General features: G+C 50.3%; 2 protein-coding genes across 2 annotated transcripts in view; both read right to left on the bottom strand.

Annotated features, from left to right (window-relative positions):
• Window positions 1-686, bottom strand: part of LOC116833681 (glyceraldehyde-3-phosphate dehydrogenase 2) — a 23639-nt gene extending 22953 nt beyond the window's left edge. Inside the window, exon 1 of the mRNA XM_032795356.2 lies at window positions 317-686. The gene's annotated coding sequence lies outside the window, so the exon portion shown is untranslated. The remainder of the gene's footprint in view (window positions 1-316) is intronic.
• Window positions 1-12405, bottom strand: part of LOC116833677 (B-cell receptor CD22) — a 231375-nt gene that overhangs the window by 107130 nt on the left and 111840 nt on the right. The window lies entirely within an intron of this gene.

The following is a 12405-nucleotide window of genomic DNA, read 5'->3' as shown; positions in this document are numbered from 1 at the left end:
GCTCCCACCCCCTCATAGTGTGTCCTGAAGATCTGTTTGGGGGCCAGGCAGCAGGCCAGCCCGATCTCGGGTCTACACACTCCTGCTGCCTTACAACGGGCAGCAAGTCAGTGGTGGCGGTACGGGGGGCTGGGAACAGAACCCAGGTGTCCTGCTCCCAGCCCCCACTTGCCACCCCAGAGCCGCGACAGAACCCAGGTGTCCTTCCTCCCAGAGCGAGACAAGGGCCTGGCCTCGCCTCATGCCCCAAATCCATCCCCCACACACCCAGCCCCCCTTCTCCAGCCCCCCACCTGCTGCGCCCCGCACCACATACCAGGAGCTCTGGTGCTTGGATGGCGTCGAACGATAGGACCAGACACTCAAACGCCCGTTTATATACTCCCCCGCCCCGCCCTTGCCACGCCTCCCTCACCGCCTAGCCACGCCCCGCACTCGCTGGCGCGCACTGTCCCCGCCCCACCCTTCCGACCAGCGCGCGCTTTAGTAACCGCACAGCGCGTGCAGGTTATACCGTCGCGATGGAAAGCGGGCGGGAGGGGGCGGAGACAAAGCTTGTGGCCTCTACTGCGCAGGTGCCATGGCGCGGTCGCGAGGCGCGCTGGCGGTTACCGACCGCCGCTGCACGCGCCTCCTCCAGGCTCATCCACCCCGCCCCTCCTACTCTCGTTTTCGTGCGCATGTGCAGATCCTTCTTCCCTGAGCGTTCCTCGGTCGACCACCTGCTCGCGAGGGCTTCTGGGGATTGTAGTTTTCCTGACTGCTACCTGCCTGGTGTGACCTGGAGCCTGCAATGCACCCCTGGTGGGGGAAGGGCAGAAGCCAGGACTCCTGTGTTCTGCCACTGCCTCCCTGGGTACTGGACAAAACACGAGAGGGGATGGAAATGAAAAAGTAGATTAGATAGCGGGGATGTGCAGGGATGGAAGATCGGGCAACACAACGATGAGAGGAGATTAATAAGACTGGGACTTTTCAGCTTGGAAAAGAGAAGGCTAAGGGGAGTTGTGTTTGAGGTCTATAAAATCATGACTGGTGTAGAGAAAGTTGATAAGGAAGTGTTGGTTACTCCTTCCCATAACACAAGAACTAGAGGTTACCCAATGAAATTAACAAACAGCAGGTTTAAAACAAACAAAAGGAAGTATTTCCTCACACAACACTCAGTCGACCTGTGGAACTCCTCGCCAGAGGATGTTGTGAAGGCCAAGACTATAACAGGGTTTAAAAAAGAACTAGATCAATTCATGGAGGACAGGTCCGTCAATAGCTAATAGCCAGGATGAGCAGGGATGGTGTCCCTAGCCTCTGTTTGCCAGAAGCTGGGAATGGGTGACAGGGTTGGATCACTTGATGATTCCCTGTTCTGTTCATTCCCTCTGGGGCACCTGGCACTAGCCACTGTCCGAGGACAGGATACTGGGTTAGATGGACCTTTGGTCTGACCCAGTCAGGTAGTTCTTATGATAGATAGATAGATACATTAGATGGTGGTACAGGTACAGATAGATAGATGGTGGGGTATGTATGGCGATCGATAGATTAGATGGATGATGGGTGTGTGTATGGGGATGCATAGATATGAATGGGGATAGACAGGTAAATAGAGGAGTATGGGGACAGATACATAAACAGATAGATGGTGGGGTATGTGGGGATGGCTAGACAGATGAGGGGTGTGTTTAGGGGAGGATAAACAGATGAGGGGTGTGTTTAGGGGATGGATAGACAGATGAGGGGTGTGTGTATGGGGGAGGATAGACAGATGAGGGGTGTGTGTATGGAGGTTGGATAGACATATGGGAGGATGGATAGACAGATGAGGCATGTGTGTATGGAGGAGGATAGACAGAAGAGGGGATGTGTATGGGGGATGGATAGACAGATGAGGGGAGGTGTATTGGGGAGGATAGGCAGATGAGGCATGTGTGTATGGGGGAGGACAGACAGATGAGGGGATGTGTATGGGGGATGGGTAGACAGATAAGGGGTGTGTGAATTGAGGAAGATAGATAGATGAGGGGTATGTGAATGGGGGATGGATCGACAGATGAGCAATGTGTGTGGGGATAGATAGACAGGTGAGGGGGTGTGAATGAGGTGGATAGACAGAAGTGGGGATGTGTATGGAGGATGGATAGACAGATGGGTGATGTGTGAGGGGATGGATGGACAGATGAGGGGGGATGGCTAGGGAGATGAGGGTTGTATATGGGGAAGGATGGGGGTGATGCTGAAGGAGAGGGACAGCTGGGCACTGTAGCTGGGTCACCGCGCCGGCTGGCTCCCTATTCCAACGCTGGAATTACTCGGAGGCCTCCCATCCCCCCAGCCGGTGCAGGGGGCTGCATGCACAAGCCCGCAGCCCATCTGACATCAGCCGAGAAATGAGCCAGCACAATTGAGCTGTTAATAATTCAAGTGACAGTGGGGCGGGGGGGGGGGGGGGGGGGGGGGGGGGGGGGGGGAGCAGCTGATGCTCTCGCCAACCGTGGCTGATGCCTTTGAAAAGGCCAAGCCTGGAGGAGAATCCCGCTGCCATGGCAGCTCCCGGGCCCAGCACTCACACAGCATTGGCATGCCAATACGTCCGCCACAGCCTGCACCCCCATCCAGCCCCCCTAAATGGGGGGGTTAACCCTCTATGGGCCAGAGGAATTGAGCATCTACAGTAGGCTGGCCATGACTCAGCACAGATCACCCAACTCTAGCCTGGTGGTTAGGCCCAGCTAGGCCAGACTAGGCCACAGAGAAGGGCCAGGACCATGGGAGTCAGTATCCCCTGTGCTTCCTGTTTGAGGCATGATGAGGGGGAATCAGAATGAAAAAAAAACAAGCCCCCAGATCTTGTGACAATTAGGAGCCCAGACTCCTGAGTTCTATGTCTGGGAGGGGAGCAGGGTGCAGTGGTTAGATAAGGGGAATTAGGACTCCTGGGTTCTCTCCCCAGCTCTGGGAGGGAAATGTGATTGAGGTTTTTCGAAGGAGATGCTGCGAGTCAGAACTCCTGGGGTCGGCAGTAACTCTCCCCTTTGTCACACTGTTTGACCTGCAAGGCACATATATTACCAACAAATCATCCCATGACCAGAAGTCCGCAATCCTTTGTGAATGATGTTAGGGTTCGGGGAAAACCGCCATCTTTCACTGTGTGTTTGTGCAGCACCTGTCCTGGCACAACAGGGCCCCGATCTCAGCTGGGGCAGGGATCGTCTCTCGCTGTGTCTGGGCAGCACCCGGCACAATGGGGCCCTGATCTCAGCTGAACAAGCCTGGCACAACCATTATGATCCTACATACATTTAACATCTCTGAGTTAGGGAAGAGCCCAACTGATACGTCAGGATTGTTGCAGGACTAAAATAACGAGCCAATCAATGAGCAAAGCAAGAGAGAGGAACCAGCATCCAAATCAATAACCCGCACACTAATGGACTGCCAGCATGACCAGGTATCTGTCTGTCCTAGGGAAGTTATATCTCAGAGCAATGACCTGTCCCCCACTCAGGCCACCCATCCTTTGGTCCTGGATGTGGTCTTAGGAAATGCAGAACCCTTCCCAGATCACCCCCAGAGGTTGACACCCCCCCCCCCCACCTTTTCTCTGCATCTCAACATAGCTTCATCGGAGGTTGCCCGGGTTATCTTGTCCCAGCTCTGACACTGCTTGCGTTTGCAGCTTTGGCTGCAGACAGGCCGGGGGGGCCCCAGGGGGTGGAGAAGAGACTAAAAATAAATCGTCAGGCCTCACTGGAGAGAGAGAGAGAGAGACAGGGAGAGAAAGGGGCAGGAAAAGAGAAAGCGAGAGAGATGCAGAGAGATGGAAGAGAGAAGAGAGAGAATTTTTTTTGGCAATAGATAGAGGGAGTGTAAACGGATAGATAGACAGATAGAGGGGGTATCTGGGGATAGATAGATATGTGTAGTGGGATAGTTTGCTTATGAGAATGTCATGTGGGACTGTCTCAAAAGCCTTACTAAAACCAAGATATATCCAGTCTACTGCTCCCCCTCAATCCACTAGGCTAGTTACCCTCTCAAGGGAGGAAATTAGTTCAGTTAGGTTTGTTTTCTTCTTGACCAATCCGTTTTGGCTATTCCTTATAACCCCGTTGTCCTTTAGGGGCTTACAACTTGATTGTGTAATCATTGCTTCTGGTATATCTTTGCAGGTGTCGAAGTTAGACTGACTGGTCTATAATTCCCCGGGCTGAGGTTGTCTGTGGCTTGGATCGCCCACCACCGTGAGCCCTCATTCCAGTTTGTTAGCTCTGGATCTGATCTTTTGGGGGTGGGCTGTTTTGGCTGGGAAAGGATTTCTCAGAAGCCCTGGGAACCAGGACTCCTGGGTTCTATCCCTGGCCCTGGGAGGGGAGTGAAGTCTAGTGGGTTAGAGCAGATGAGGCTGGGAGTCGGGACTCCTGGGTTGTGTCCCCAGCTCTGGGAGAGGAGTGGGGTCTAGTGCAGGGCTTGGCAACCTTTCAGAAGTGGTGGGCCAAGTCTTCATTTATTCACTCTGATTTAAGGTTCTGCGTGCCAGTAAAACATTTTAATGTTTTTAGAAGGTCTCTCTATGTCTATAATATATAACTAAACTATTGTTGTATGTAAAGTAAATAAAGTTTTTAAAATGTTTAAGAAGCTTCATTTAAAATTAAATTAAAATGCAGAGCCCCCAGGACTGGTGGCCAGGACCCAGGCAATGTGAGTGCCACTGAAAATCAGCTTGCGTGCTGCCTTCGGCACCCATGCCACAGGTTGCCTACCCCTGATCTAGTGGGTTAGAGAAGGGGGAGGGTTGGGAGCCAGGACTCCTGGGTTCTAGTTTTGCTTTTAGAAATTTAGATGGACAGAGGAAATCAAATGGTCCCATGGATAACAGACACAGAAGGAGGTGATAACAGAGAGAGGGAGATGGAAGATAGATACAAGGGTGTGTATGGGGACTGATGAATAGGTAGAGGGGTGTTTTGATTGAGAATGTTTGGCATTATGTATATTCACTGCAATGAATGTGTGTGCATCCCTGCTGTCCCCTTGCTGGAACGGATGAACTCTGCTCTGTGTGTGTGTGTGTGGTCTTTGTGTGTCTGGTATTCTCTGTGTGTGTGCGTGTGCACGCACGCACATACACCTTCATGCTCCTCTTTTGGCTAGAATCACAACTATTCCTGTGTGCCCATGTCCCCGCACTGCTAAAAGCCAGTGGAGAGTCCCACCTCTCCTGCAGGCCGAGACTCTGGCTGCAAGGGGCTGGGGAGCTCGAGATTAACTAGGGCATAAACTGTGTGTGTGTGTCCTGCTGCCTTGTCCCAGCTCGTTTGTGCAGTGACGGTCACGCAGTGCTGCATGTGAGCGCACACACGTCCCTCTGCTGGGCAGGCTGGGAATTCACAAACTGACACACCTCAGGGATTCAGTGTGCTGCTTTATGGGCAGGCCAAGCTGTGCAAAGTGCTGCCAAAGCACAGGGAAAAGACAGCCCATCGGGATCTGGCAGAGGCTGGGAGGCACCTGAGATGATGGGTCATATGCTGCGCTTAGGGTCCCATCTCCTGTGCCCGGTTGCTCTCCCCCAGTTCCAGATCTGGTGCCGTGTTGCTACATAGCGCAGGTTCTCATGGATTCATAGGTAGGCCACGAGGGACCATTGTGATCATCTACTCTGACGTCCTGTGTCACCCAGGCCAGAGACCTGCCCTGAATGAATTCCTGTTTGACCTGGAGCAGAGCTTTTCCAGAAATCCTGCTCTCCCAGCCTGCCGGGCTGCTGCGCAGTCAGCGACTGGCGATGTGCATCGCCTCCCGGTACTGGCACGGGCTTCCCCTCGCTTTTTGGCGAGGCCTCGTCTTGATCACTGGAGGAGAAAATGGTTATTAGCAGAACCCCGTTTATCCCATCGAATTAGGAACGGGACCAGATCGGCTAATAAAGCACTCGGGTAACGTGGAGAATGGGAAAGTGCTAAGCTGCAGCGCTGTCTAGCGGCCACAGGAGAGATTACCTGCTTCTGGACCTGTGTGCACTGGTTTTTGGTTAATAACGGAGAGCTGGATAAATTGGGGAGGGGTCTACTGTAGTAGTATATTAGATGTATTACGGTAGCACCTACCAGGACCTCATTGCGCTACAAGCTGCACATTATTATTTATTAAGCGTATTATGGTAGCGCCTAGGAGTCCCATTCATGGACCAGGACACCACAGTGCTAGGCTCTGTACATTATTGTTTATTAGCTGTATTATGGTAGCACCAAGGCATCCATCATGGCGTAGGACCCTATGGTGCTAGATTACTGTTTATTAGGTATAGTACGGTAGCACCCAGGTCCCCCACTGTGCCAAGTTCTGTACATTATTGTTTATTAGGTGTATTACGGTAGTGTCCAGGTGTTTCTCAGGCCCCAGGCCCACCACTGTTCCAGGTACTGTACATTATTGTTTATTAGGAGTATTATGGTAGTACCCAGCACTCCAGTCAGGCCCCGGGCCCCCCGCTGTGCCAGGTGCTGTACATTATTGTTTATTAGGAGTATTACGGTAGTGCCCAGCACTCCAGTCAGGCCCCAGGCCCCCCACTGTGCCAGGTGCTGTGCAGCAGGTGGTGGATGCTGGGATCCAGTCCCTTGTTCTGTGCCAAGCGTCTCTCTCTCTCCTCTTGACTGCAACGAGTGGCTTCAGAATGGCTCAGGCCTGGATTTCCAGCTTCCGCTTCGCAGCCGCTGGATCTGTATCCTTCCCAGGGTGGACGGGACGGTCCTGCTCATGCAGGCTGCCCCCTTGGCATAGTGTAGGTCACAGACCCTCCCACAGGGATCACTGCCCGTCACTGCAATCATTAATCATTTATTACTGTGGTAACTTGCTCCAGGCGCTGCACAAACACAAAGCAGCAGGCAGGGTGGGGGAAAGAGATGGAACACACACCCCTCAGTTCCATCACTGAGATGGCAGCAAGCCCACATGGCGGGAGAGGATGGTTACGTCCCACCTGAGCAGCCCTGGGTCCAGCAGGGTGCTGGTACTGGGGTGGCCCCAGCTTGGCCCCATTTCACCGCCACCAGCAGAGCAGCTGCTGCTTTGGCGTCTGCAGTCACAGCTGCTCCCTTGGCTAAGTCCTAGCCCAGCTGGAATGTAAGTGATGATCACCCTGCATGCAACTTCCATTGCAACACTGGACTCTAACTGCAAACCCAGGGCTCCCATCGCAAGTGTGTCCGGGTCTCCCTTCATTTTTCTGCATGTCCGTTGCATTACTGCAGTGCCAGCTCCTCTGTACAGTGGTAATAGCCCCTGGCCTTCCTCTGCCAGGAAGCCTGAGACTCGCACGCTGTTGCTTTACTTCACCCCAGGGATTTTAACAGCTGTAGTAGCTCAGGGCCTTTTGGAGTGGCAGGAGTTTGCCTACCAACACCTGTCTAAGTGAGACTACTCACCTTTTCTACCTGCCATGACGTTGCACTCTATATAATTTCATGAAAATATGCTAATGAGTGTGCATATAATGTAACTGGAATATGCTTCATGCAAAAGGTCTCTTGTAAAGTATCATTACAAAGCTAATAAACTACTGAGTGTGGTCATCCTATTTGTATAAATGTACCACTCTTGTATCTGAAACTAGATATATGAAATATGACTCTCAGGGCCTATTGTCATTATGCAAAGTGTGGGCCATTAATGGTTGGGTGGAATCTTGATGGCTGCCACCAGCCAGGACAATTGACTGTGGATGGCTCTGTTTGCAGGCAGGCCTTCCTGTGAGTCAGGCTGGGAGGAATGTGGGCTTGGGGTCTTACAGTGACATGTGATCATGTCACTGGAACTGGAATCCATCTTTAACCAGGTGCTTTTCCATTCAGAAGGAGGGGGTGGGAACCCAGAGAGGGACAAAGGATTCCAACCTATGCAAAAGTTATATAAGGGGGTGGAACAGAACAAAGGAGGCTGCAATCACGAGAAATCTCCTCGCTACCACCTGAGCTGGAACAAGGGCTGTACCAGGGGAAAGGACTGTGCCCAGACTAGGAAGGTGTCCAGTCTGTGATAGAAGCTTATTGAAACATCTGAGGGTGAGATTTTATCTGTGTTCCATTTTCTTACTGTATTAGATTTAGACTTGCATGTTTTATTTTATTTTGCTTGGTAGTTCACTTTGTTCTGTCTGCTATTACTTGAAACCACTGAAATCCTACTTTCTGTATTTAATAAAATCACTTTTTACTTATTAATTAACCCAGAGTATGCATTAATACCTGGGGGGCCAACAGCTGTGCATCTCTCTATCAGTGTTATAGAGGGCAAACAATTTATGAGTTTACCCTGTATAGGCTTTATACAGGGTAAAACCGATTTATCTGGGGTTTGGGCCCCATTCGGAGCGGGGCATCTGAGTGTTGGAGACAGGAACATTTCTTAAGCTGTTTTCAGTTAAGCCTGCAGCTTTTGAGGGACATAGTTCAGAGCTGGGTCTGGGTCTGTAGCAGGCTAGCATGTCTGGCTCAAATGAGGCAGGGCACTGAAGTCCCAAGCTGGCAGGGAAAGCGGGCTCAGAGGTAGTCTCAGCACATCAGGTGGCAGTCCCAAGGGGGGGGTTCTGTGATCCAACCTATCACATCTGCATCTCTATTTATGGAGACTCCCATTGTCCAAGTAAATTTAAATCCTCTCCTGGATCCTACAGAGCTCTTCATCTGGGTAATGGCTTGTGGGCTGGAGTTCCACTGGCTAATTGGAACATGTATAAAAAGATGCAGTTCCTGGGTTTGCCCCACCAGGTGGGGACACTCTAAACGCCAGGGCTAGGAAGGGTCCTATTGGCCTCTGTTGCTCATTGCCACATGAGAGCACAGAGTCAGCAGGATTCAAAAAAAGATTGGGATCTTTATATGCATAATATGAACATCCACAGTTACACCCCAGAGTGAGGAGCAGAGCCCAGGAGTCTTGCCTCCCAGCCCCGCACAATGCTTTAACCCCCTAGACCCCACTCCCCTTCCAGAGCTGGGGATAGAATCCAGGAGCCATAAGAATGGCCATACTGGGTCAGATCAATGGTCCAGCTAGCCCAGGATCCTGTCTCTAATTGCGGACAATGCCAGATGCTTCAGAGGGAATGAACAGCACAGTGCAATTATCAAGTGATCCATTCACAGAATATCAGGGTTGGAAGAGACCCCAAGAGGTATCTAATCCAACCCCCTGCTCAAAGCAGGACCAATTCCCAGCTAAATCATCCCAGCCAGGGCTTTGTCAAGCCTGACCTTAAAAACCTCTAAGGAAGGAGATTTCACCACCTCCCTAGTTAACCCATTCCAGTGCTTCACCACCCTCCTGGTGAAAAAGTTTTCCCTAATATCCAACTTAAACCTCCTCCACTGCAACTTGAGACCATTACTCCTTGTTCTGTCATCTGCTACCACTGAGAACAGTCTAGATCCATCCTCTTTGGAACCAGCTTTCAGGTAGTTGAAAGCAGCTATCAAATCCCCCCTCATTCTTCTCTTCTGCAGACTAAACAATCCCAGTTCCCTCAGCCTCTCCTCATAAGTCATGTGCTCCAGCCCCCTGATCATTTTTGTTGCCCTCCGCTGGACTCTTTCCAATTTTTCCACATCCTTCTTGTAGGGGTGCAAACTGACACAGTACTCCAGATGTGGCCTCACCAACGTTGAATAGAGGAGATGATCACATCCCTCGATCTGCTGGCAATGCCCCTACTTATACAGCCCAAAATGCCATTAGCCCTTCTTAGCAAGAAGGGCACATCATTGATTCACATCTAGCTTCTCATCCACTGTAACCCCTAGGTCCTTTTCTGCGAAACTGCTTCCTAGCCATTCAGTCCTAGTCTGTAACAGTGAATGGGATCTTCTGTCCTAAGTGCAGACTCTGTACTTGTCCTTGTTGAACCCCACCAGGTTTCTTTAGGCCAATCCTCTAATTTGTCCAGGTCCTCTGTATTCCTATCCCTACCTTCCAGCTATCTCTACACTCTCCAGTTTAGTGTCATCTGCAAACTTGCTGAGGGTGCAGTCCATGCCATCCTCCAAATCATAATGAAGATATTCAACAAAACCAGCCCAGGACCGACCCTGGGGCACTCCACTTGAAACCGGCTGCCAACTAGACATGGAGCCATTGATCACTACCCATTGAGCCCGACGATCTAGCCAACTTCTATCCACCTTATAGTACCATTCATCCAGCCCATACTTCTTTAACTTGCCGGCAAGAATACTGTGGGAGACCATATCAAAGCTTTGCTAAAGTCAAGGAATAACACATTCACTGCTTTCCCTCATCCACAGTGCCAGTTATCTCCTCATAGAAGGCAATTAGGTTAGTCAGGCATGACTTGCCCTTGGTGAATCCATGCTGACTGTTCCTGATCACTTTCCTTCCTCTAAGTGTTCAGAATTGATTCCTTGAGGACCTGCTCCTGATTTTTCCAGGGACTGAGGTGAGGCTGACTGGCCTGTAGTTCCTGGATCCCCTCTTCCCTTTTTAAAGATGGGCACTGCAGTAGCCTTTTCGTCATCTGGGACCTCCCCCGATCCCCATGAGTTTTCAAAGATAATGGCCAATGGCTCTTAATCACATCCGCAACTCCTTTAGCACCTTGGATGCAGCGCATCGGACCCATGAACTTGTGCTTGTCCAATTTTTCTTAATAGTCCCAAACCACTTTCTCCACAGGGGCTGGTCACTCTCTCCCATACTGTGCTGCCCGTGCAGCAGTCTGGGAGCTGACTTGTTTGCGAAGACAGAGGCAAAAAAATCTTTGAGTACATTAGCTTTTTCCACATCCTCTGTCACTAGGTAGCCTGCCTCATTCGGAAGGGGCCCACACTTTCCTTGTCTTTCTTCTTGTTGCTAACATACCTGAAGAACTCTTCTTTGTTACTCTTTAACATCTCTTGCTAGCTGCAACTCAATGTGATTGTGGCTTTCCTGATTTCACTCCTGCATGCTGAGAGAATATATTTATTACTCTCCCTGGTCACTTGTCCACTCCGCACTTCTTGTAAGGTTCTTTTTTTCATTTAAGATCAGCAAGGATTTCACTGTTAAGCCAAGCTGGTCTCCTGCATTTTACTATCTTTCTACACACTGGATGTTTTTTTCCTGCAACCTCGATAAGGATTCTTAAAATACAGCCAGCTCTCCTAGACTCCTTTCCCCTCATGTATTCTCCAGGGGATCCTGCCCATCAGCTCCCTGAGGGAGTCAAGTTCTGCTTTTCTGAAGTCCAGGTCCATATCTTGCTTGCTTCTCCTTTCTTGCTTGTGTCAGGATCCTGAACTTGACCATCTCATGGTCACTGCCTCCCAGGTTCCCATCCACTTTTGCTTCCTCTGCTAATTCTTCCCAGTTTGTGAGCAGCAGGTCAAGAAGAGCTCTGCCCCTAGCTGGTTCCTCCAGCACTTGCACCAGGAAAATTGTCCCCTACACTTTTCAAAATCTTCCTGGATTGTCTGTGCACCACTGTATTGCTCTCCCAGCAAATATCCGGGTGATTAAAGTCTCTCATGAGAACCAGGGCCTGCAATCTAGTAACTTCTGCTAGTTGTCAGAAGCCTCATCCACCTCATCCCCCTGGTCTGGTGGTCTATAGCAGACTCCCACCACATCACCCTTGTTGCTCACACTTCTAAACTTAATCCAGAGACTCTCAGGTTTTTCTGCAGTTTCATACCAGAGCTCTGAGCAGTCATTTCCTGTCATCTAGTCCCAGCTTCTGGCACCCAGAGGTTTAGGGACACCCAAAGCATTGGGTTGCATCCCTGACCATCTTGTCTAAAAGTCATTCATGGGCCTATCCTCTGAGAGCATATCTAGTTCTTTTTTTAAACTTGTTACACTTTTGGCTTTCACACCATCCCCTGGCAGTGAGTTCCACAGGCTGACTTTGTGTTGTGTGAAGTAGTAATTCCTTTTTTTGTTTTAAACCTGCTCCCTATTAATTTCAAGTGAACACTAGTTCTTGCGTTAAGTGAAATAGTCAATATTTCCTTATTCACTTTCTTCACTCCATTCATGATTTTATAGACCTCAATCATATCCCCCTCAAGTCATCTCTTTTCTGAGCTGAACAATCCCAGTCTTTTTAACATCTCCTCCTACAGAAGCTGTTCCATACCTAGTAATTTTCATTGCCCTTTTTCCAATTCTGACGTATCTTTTTTGAGATGAGGCAGCCAGAACTCCAGGCAGCATTCAAGGTGTAGGAGTATCATGGATTTACATAGTGGTATTATATTGCATCTTATCTATACCTTTCCTGAGGGCTCCTAACATTGTTAGCTTTTTTGGATTGCCCCTGCACATTAGAATCATAGACTAGCAGGGTTGGAAGGGACCTCAGGAGGTATTTAAGTCCACCCCCCTGCTCAAAGCAGGACC

Source organism: Chelonoidis abingdonii, chromosome 11 (genome assembly GCF_003597395.2).
Source record: "Chelonoidis abingdonii isolate Lonesome George chromosome 11, CheloAbing_2.0, whole genome shotgun sequence".
In the NCBI taxonomy this organism is placed as follows: domain Eukaryota; kingdom Metazoa; phylum Chordata; order Testudines; family Testudinidae; genus Chelonoidis; species Chelonoidis abingdonii.
The sequence above is the reverse complement of the archived record's forward strand: the minus strand, read 5'-3'. Positions and strand labels throughout refer to the sequence as shown.